This window comes from Malania oleifera, chromosome 9, assembly GCF_029873635.1.
Source record: "Malania oleifera isolate guangnan ecotype guangnan chromosome 9, ASM2987363v1, whole genome shotgun sequence".
In the NCBI taxonomy this organism is placed as follows: Eukaryota; Viridiplantae; Streptophyta; class Magnoliopsida; order Santalales; family Ximeniaceae; genus Malania; species Malania oleifera.
In genome coordinates, this window is record NC_080425.1 from 54,860,076 (window position 1) to 54,869,170 (window position 9,095).

Genomic DNA, 9,095 nt, shown 5'->3' on the forward strand with positions numbered 1-9,095 from the left:
CAAGTCACTACCTATAAATAGGGTTTGCTTCATTTTTCAACAAGAAAATTCAGTGTTCTTTTCTTTCTTTCTTAAAAATGGCTCCTCTGCCTTATCTCCTCGAATCCAGCCTGGATTCAGCCCAGTATGATGATTTGGAACCACCATAAGGTTCGTAGGATCGTTCTCTACAAAGCTGTCAGAACAGATTGTTGATTTGGGGTTTTGAGGCACCATCCCAAAATCAGGGTAAGTGAGATATTTTGGAGTTTTTTATTAAATATAATTATATGGAACCTAGGAAGTGTAAAATGAGTGTTTTTCTGAGATTTGAGTAATTTGGGATTTTTCAAATACATGGTCTCGTTTTTCGTTTGGGTTTAGGTAAAAACTCGAGGAGCAGGTAAGGGGGAATACGTTATAACAACTTTTTATTAATTTTAAATCGGTTAAATTCGAGTATAAAATTCTATGTATTTATGTATAATTTTCTTAACAATGTAGGCAGTGAAAATACTAATTTTGATTATATATTATATTGGGAAAAATCATGTGGCATGAAAACATCTTTCTTAATTAATTGGCTATGAGTGATACCTGATTGCGAGTACTGCACGCTTGTGAATGTTGTTTTGGGTTGCAAATTCTATTTAATTGTGGTGCTGCTTGGATGAATAAATACTGTAAATTGGAATGCATTGATTTGTATTGTTCTATGGTTCATATGGATTGCGATATAACGTTGGCAGTGGTATGAGGAGGTTGTTATATGGGCATTTATATTGGGGGATAAAACATTCGCAGTGGTATGAGGAGTTTGTTTTACCAATTTACTATGAACAAAGTTGTGTGTGTGGATTTTGTAACCTGTGTGGTTGGGAAGCTTATGTGGCAATCTATTTGGCTATTAGTCCTATATGGACGGTATACTTATATAGATGGATTTTTCTAGGTGGATGTTAGTTTTGTGTGGACCAGTGTTGTGTAGACCGTGTATTCTGTGATGATGTAGTCCTATGTGGACGTTGTTCTTCTGTGTGGATAATTTGTGTGGATTGTGATCTAATAAGATAAAGGATATGTTAATCTAATTATATGTATATCTATAGCAAAGTAAAACTTTCTGCCAAGAGCTTCTGAGAAAGGCGAGTGCCCTGGTAATTTCTTAGTTTGATACTAGAGCAGAGGGAAGCAACTTGTATGGGCGGGAAATCTTCCCCATTCTTAGAGACTTTGCCTATATACATAGCCCGAGAGCTTACTAAATAAGGTGAGTGCTCTGATAGTGGTATCAGAGCAAAGGGAAGTTACTTGTATAAGCGGGTAATCTTCCCTATTCTTGGGTACTATCATTAAATATGTTTTGGTTATTACATGTTTGATATCAAATGTCACGCCCCAAACCCAAAAATGGGACCCGAGGGTGAGAAAGTAACCTAACATGTCCCTGTATCCGATCAAACATCCAAAGATACAGTACAATGGACGAGGGTCCGACCTCGTGGGGTTCCCAGGCACGCTAAACACATCCAATCACAAACATATACGCAGCGGAAAAAGATCATTCAATAACAACATATATAATACCATACCAGAATCTATACAAGAGCAAAACATGGCTCTATCACAAACGTACAAACGGGTGCCCAACACATCTCAAAATGGCAACCCACCGAAATTACAGTTCTAACATTTACCCAAGCGCTAAACGCAGTACACCGACCACTACGCTCCCTACACCAAGACGCTAGTTCCGATTACTCAAAGGACCTGTAAAAATATACGTACAGCAGGGGTGAGACACCTCTTAGTAAGGAAGAACATACGTTATATCGGTGTGTGGCATTTGAGTGTTATCATGATACAACATACATGCAGTTAAACGCATTCCAGTACTAATTTCACACAGTGCAAACACGCACCCATACACATACACATGATCAGTAATCCACAGTGTCGTCACACTCTTTAGCCCGAAGCTAGTTCGAGACAATCCGGCGTTGGCCTGGCCAACCTACGAAGCACGGCGCCACCAGCACATGGCTAGTCCCCGACTCCCATGGCATCGTACCAGCGCTAAACTGGTGGATCCACATCCTTCAGCCTAATCTGCCGGTATAGGCTCACGCCCTCGGATATAGAGTCAGACACTTTTGCCTATGTGGCAGGCGATAAACACACGCCCTCGGATATAGAGTCGAACACTCTCAGTACCTGGAACAATTTGGAACCCCGTTCCTACTAGCATTTCAACATATCACACACACATGCATGCTCATATAACCAAACAAACCACACCCATTTGGTAATCTAAATCATGATTTTTCAAGAAAATACAGTTTAAACAAGTCAAGGCATGGCCATCCCACTATCACATATAAATCATAGATATACTCAGTTTTCAACAAAACTTGGGATTCAGCCCATCGCCCCCTTTTTCCCAAAACTGTAATAATGAAAAACCCATTGTTTTCCCCGTTAGATCCCCCCCCCCCATATGAGTAGCCAAACACACACAGGAATGTGGACCATAGTTCCATCGAGTCCGATTTCAAAAATAACCAATATAAACATAGTTCCCCTTACCTTTTCCCTGAATAACAAATCCCAAACTTCAAGGGCCCTAAACAACAAACCGAGTTCCAAAACCTACAAATCACAGTACAGAATATGCTCACAAGATTGTTACCTACAAAACTACCGGATCAGAATTGAAAACCGAGCCTTACCTCGATTTTTGGCCAAAACTCGAAAATCTCTGAAACGAGATTTCGATCCATAGAAACTATAGAGAATCCTTCCACGATCCTCGTGGTAACTTCAGATTTCTGATTCTAGCAACGATCAGTGAAGAAATCTAAAGAGAGAGAGAGAGTAGGGAGAGGTTTAGAGAGAGAGAGAGAGAGATCTTTGAAGTTACTTAATGAGGAAGTAATGAAGTTTTCTATTTATACCCCTTTAACCTCGGGCAATTTCGTTGACGAAATGGTGCCTTCGTCGACTAATCTTTCACTGACTTCGTTGATGAATCGGTGGCCTCGTTGATGAATCTGGGATCTCTGATTTTTTCGAGACTCCTTGGCTTCTCCTCGTCGACAAGTCTTTGAATTTCATCGACAAGAAGAACAAAGGCTTCGTCGACGAAATCTAGCTTCGTCGATGAAATCTTCCAAATTCCCCATTTGCCCCTCTCTTATTTATTTAAACCTATTTATCATGATTCGGGTTCTTACAATCTCCCCTCCTTACAAAAATTTCGTCCTCGAAATTTGCCATCTCTCATTCATAAAGTCATATCCGGGATACACATATACTAACTACCAACAATAAATTGGCGACCACTACAGCGTAGCCCCATCATACCAAACACATACATACCCTCACTTATGGTGGAGGAATACCGTGGTTACATATACAACAGTCTTAAGAGTTCACAATACACATACACTCCCGACGACTAACCACCTATCCCAACCCACAGTAGGATCATGTACAAGTGCTCAAAACAACTGTGGATACTTCCGACGTATTTCCGTTTCCAATTCCCAAGAAGCTTCCTCAACCTCGTGATTTCGCCACAATACCTTCACTAACGGTATCTCTCTGGTACGAAACTTCTGAACTTTACGGTCCAGAACCTGAACAGGTATCTCCTCATACACTAAAGTATCCCCATTTTCCAACTTATCATAATTGATAACATGTGAAGGATCCAACACGTACCTCCTCAATATGGATACGTGAAACACATCATGGACCCTTGAAAGTGTTGGAGGTAATGCAACTCTGTAGGCTACCGGACCCACTCGCTTAAGTACCTCGAATGGTCCGATATACCTCGGGCTCAGCTTGCCCTTCCTGTCGAATCTCATCACCCCTTTCATCAGAGCGATATGCAGAAAAACCTTACCTCCCACTTCAAACTCTAAATCACGGTGGTAAACATCTGCAACACTCTTCTACCGACTCTGAGCTGATCTAATCCTCTCCCGGATCAAACCCACCTTCTTAAACGCCTGCTGCACAAGTTTAGGTCTTAACACCTGACGTTCACCGACCTCATCCCAACACAAAGGAGATCGATACCTCCGACCATACAAAGCCTCGAACGGTGCCATCCTGATACTAGACTGGAAGCTGTTGTTATAAGCGAACTCTACAAGTGGCATAAACTGTATCCAGCTACCACCAAAGTCTAACACACAAGATCGCAACATATCTTCCAATATATGTATCGTCCTCTCAGACTGTCCATTAGTTTGGGGGTGGAACGCTGTACTAAAAGTAAGCTTCGTCCCCAATGCCTCCTACAAGCTCGTCCAAAATCGAGAAGTAAACCTCGGATCTCAATCCAACACTAAGGACACTGGTACCCTATGCATTCTCACAATCTTTTGCATATACAAATTTGCTAGCTTACTCAAAGGATAGCCAACTTTCATCGGTAAGAAATTAGCAGATTTCATTAATCTATCCACGATCACCCAAATAGCATTCTGCCCATGAAGCGTTGGTGGCAAACCGATCACAAAATCCATGGAAATATGCTCTCATTTGCACATCGGAATAGGCAAGGGCTGCAATGACCCTGCCGGCCTCTAATGTTCAACTTTCACTTGCTGACACATCAGACATTGCTCCACGAACTGAGCAATCTGCCTCTTCATACCAGACCACCAGAAGGTCTCGCGCAAGTCCCGATACATCTTCGTACTACCAAGATGTATCGTATATATAGAACGATGCGCTTCCTCTAGAATCGTCCTTCTGATCTCATCATTGTTTGGAACACACTGTCTAGTCCCAAACCTCAATACACCTCCTTCAGAGATGTTAAACTCTGTAGCCAGTCCCTGTTGTACCTTTTCCATAACTTCTGACAACTCTGCATCACTAGCCTGCGCGGCCTTTATACGCTCATACAAAGTCAGTTGAATCACCAAACCAACAAGATAAGCCTGATAATCACCAGTCACCAACTCTATACCTGAGCTTTCCAAATCCTATCTGATGTGACACTGAGTTACAGCCGCAGATACAGTCGTAGGCCTTAACTTCCGACTCAACGCATTAGCCCCCACATTAGCCTTCCTCGGGTGATAACTGATCGTGCAATCGTAATCTTTAATCAACTCTAGCCATCACCTCTGCCTCATGTTCAACTCCTTCTGTGTGAAGAAATACCTGAGGCTCTTATGGTCAGTGAAGATCTCACACTGCACCCCGTACAAATAATGTTGCCATATCTTCAGTGCATATACCACAATAGCCAATTCCAGATCATGCGTAGGGTAGTTCTTCTCGTACTCTTTCAGTTGCCGAGAGGCATACACTACAACCTTACCCTGCTGCATAAGCACACATCCCAGACCTTTCAGAGATGCGTCAGTATAAATCACAAATTCACCATCCCCCGAAGGAATGGTCAACACTAAAGCAGTAACCAATCGGTGCTTCAACTCCTGAAAGCACTGCTCGCAATCACTGGTCCACTCAAACTGCACTCCTTTCCTGGTCAATCGTGGCAGAGGTCCAGACAGTTTAAAGAAACCCTCTACGAACCGACAATAGTAACCTGCCAGTCCTAGAAAACTTCAAACCTCCTCCACATTCTTCGGCCTTACCCAGTCGACCACAACTTCAATCTTGCTAGGATAAACTGATATACCATCCCCAGTAACCACATGGCCTAAGAACACAATCTGACTCAACCAGAATTCACACTTCTTCAATTTAGCATACAACTCCTTCTCCCGCAGAATCTGTAACACTAACCTCAAATGTTCTACGTGCTCTTTCGTACTGCTCGAGTATACTAGAATGTCGTCAATGAATACCACTACGAATCGATCTAGGTACTCATGGAAAACTCTGTTCATCAGATCTATGAACACCGCCGGAGCATTCGTTAACCCAAATGGCATGACCAAGAATTCATAATTAGCATTTCTGGTTCAGAAGGCTGCCTTCGCTACATCCTCCGCTTTAACCCTCACCTGATGATATCCTAACCACAAGTCGATCTTTGAAAAGACTTGCGTGTCGCCCTGTAATTGGTCAAAGAGATCATCTATATGAGGTAAAGGATAACGATTCTTCACAGTCACCTTGTTAATCTCACGGTAATCAATGCACATCCGCATCGACTCGTCCTTCTTCTTCACAAACAATACTGGCGCTCCCCAGGGCGAAACACTAGGTCAAATGAAACCCCTATCCAGTAATTCCTGCAATTGCTCCTTCAACTCTCGAAGTTTCGTTGGAGCCATTCAGTACAGAGCTTTAGAGATTGGTGCCTTACCAGGCAGTAACTTTATCGCAAACTCCACCTCATGATCTGGAGGTAAACCAGATAAATCATCTAAAAACACATCCGGGAACTCACTAACTACTTGAATGTCCTCGAGTCTCAACTCATCCCGTGGTAGTTCCTTTATACAAGCTAGGTACCCTGACATCTGTCCAAGAGTAGCCTCCTCGCCTGTAGTGCCAACAAAATCTGTGGCGCTGGAAGCACACACGATCCCACGAATTCGTACTCCTGCTCCCCAGGAGGTCTAAAAACTATCACCTTCCTACGACAGTCGATCACAGCATAACTGGAGAACAACCAATCTATCCCCAAGATGATATCGAACCCCGACATGTCGTATACCACAAGATTCGCCGGTAGTAGCTTTCCCTGAATTTCCACTGGGCAGTCTACCAACATCTTCCTACAGAAAGATACACTCCTAGATGGCGTAGTAACAGATAACACCTCATTCATATCTCAGGTCTTAACCCCACACCGTCCCACAAAATTCACAGATACAAAGGAATGGGTTGCACCCAAATCAAACAAAACAAAAGCTTTATTCGAAAGCCATAATAAGGTACATGTCACCACGTTACCTGCATGCTCAGCGTCTGCTGGAGTAAGAGAGTATACTCTGGCCAGAGCTGTATTCGTCTGAATGGTTCCCCAAGGTATCTGACTGCTCACTCGGATCCCACTAACTACAGGCACATCTCACCTCGGTGCACGATATTCACGAGCCATGTGACCTAGCTGGCCACAGTTGTAACAGTTACCATCAAAAGACCGACACTCACGCTCGTGCTGTCTGAAACACCAGGTGCAATGACCACTAGTCTGGCTCCCCTGAGAATCCTGGCACTCAGTATTCTGACGATGACCCTAGCCCTTGCTCCTCTTCTTCCACGATCCCTGATGAAATCCTGTCTAAGAACCAGAAGGTACTGTCCTCTTCCTCAATTCCTGATCCACCTCGTCCTCTCGGATACCAGTCTTAATCACCGTGGCTTTATCCACCAACACCGAGAACTCACGGATCTGAAGCATACCCACCAGTCTGTGGATATCCTTCCTCAAACTCTTCTCGAACCTTCGAGTCTTCTCATACTCGCTCGAGATCATACATGGTGCAAAGCGGGATAGCTCTAAGTACCGAGCCGCATATCCCTGCACCGTCAAACTCCCCTGGGTCAACGCAGAAAACCCATCTACCTTTACATCACGTACTGAAGCAGGGAAGTATCTGTCGAAGAACACCTCCTTAAAATGGCTCCACGTCATCTCCTCAAGACCTGCTCTCTGCTTCTCCAGCAGACTCATCGCAGTCCACCATCGACCCGCCTCCCCAGACAGCTAGAAGGTGGCGTAAAGAACTCGTTGCCTATCCGTGCAGTGCAGGACCTCCAAGATCCTCTCAGTCTTCTCCATCCAGTCCTCTACTGTCATCGGGTCAGGTCCTCCAGAGAACATCAGAGGATGCATGCATGTGAACCTCTCAATGGTGCACCCCGCAGCAACAAGAAAGCGTTCGCTTCTCCTCACACTCCGCTCGATTTCCTGTAATACCTGCCTCGTCAAACCTCGAGGCACAGAAGGAGACTCATCACTCGCAGTCTCCTCGGAGCCACTTCCCAGGTTATTATCCTTGGGCTCCATGCGCCAATACAATAGGAATCTATCAGTATCCCTATAACACTTACAGTTAACACAATGATCTACACTAATCGTGTTAACTGCTCCCAGCCAAGTATGGGTCTGTCCTATCACACTGACATGAAAGTCATCAATGATCTGCCCTACTTTTACTGGAATCGTCATCCTAGGAAAAACATGGAATACCATCGATAAATCCCGATCTAGCAACTTAACAACCCTCAACCAACTCTACCCATATCCACAACCTATACTCTGGTATGTACTCATAACTAAGCCTAACCAAGTCTATAAGATCTAGTAACCTAGTTAGCTCTGATACCAAGCTGTCATACCCTGAACCCGAAAATGGGACCCGAGGGTGAGAAAGTAACCTAACCTGTCCCTGTATCCGATTAAACATCCAAAGATATAGTACAATGGATGAGGGTCCGACCCCGTGGGGTTCCTAGGCACCCTAAACACATCCAATGACAAACATATATGCAGCGGAAAAAGGTCATTCTATAACAACATATACAGTACCATACCAGAGTCTATATAAGAGCAAAACATGACTCTATCACAAACGTATAAACGGGTGCCCAACACATCTCAAAATGGCAACCCACCAAAATTACAGTCCTAGCACTTACCCAAGCACTAAATACAGTACACCGACCACTACGCTCCCTACACCAGGACGCTAGTTTCGGTTACTCGAAGGACCTGTAAAAATGTACTTACAGTAGGGGTGAGACACCTCTCAATAAGAAAGAACACAGGTTATATCGGTGTGTGACATTTGAGTGTTATCATGATACAACATACACGCAGTTAAATGTATTCTAGTAGTAATTTCACACAGTGCAAACACGCACCCATACACATACACATGATCAGTATTCCACAATGTCGTCACACTCTTCAGCTTGAAGCCGATCCACGACAATTTGGCATTGGCCCGGCCAACCCGAGAAGCACGGCACCACCTGCATATGGCTAGTCCCCGACTCCCATGGCATCATACCAGCGCTAAATTGGTGGATCCACACCCTTCGGCCTGATCTGCCGGTATAGGCTCACGCCCTCGGATATAGAGTCAGACACTCTTGTCTACGTGGTAGGTGATAAACACACGCCCTTGAATATAGAGCCGGACACTCTCAGTACCTGGAACAATACG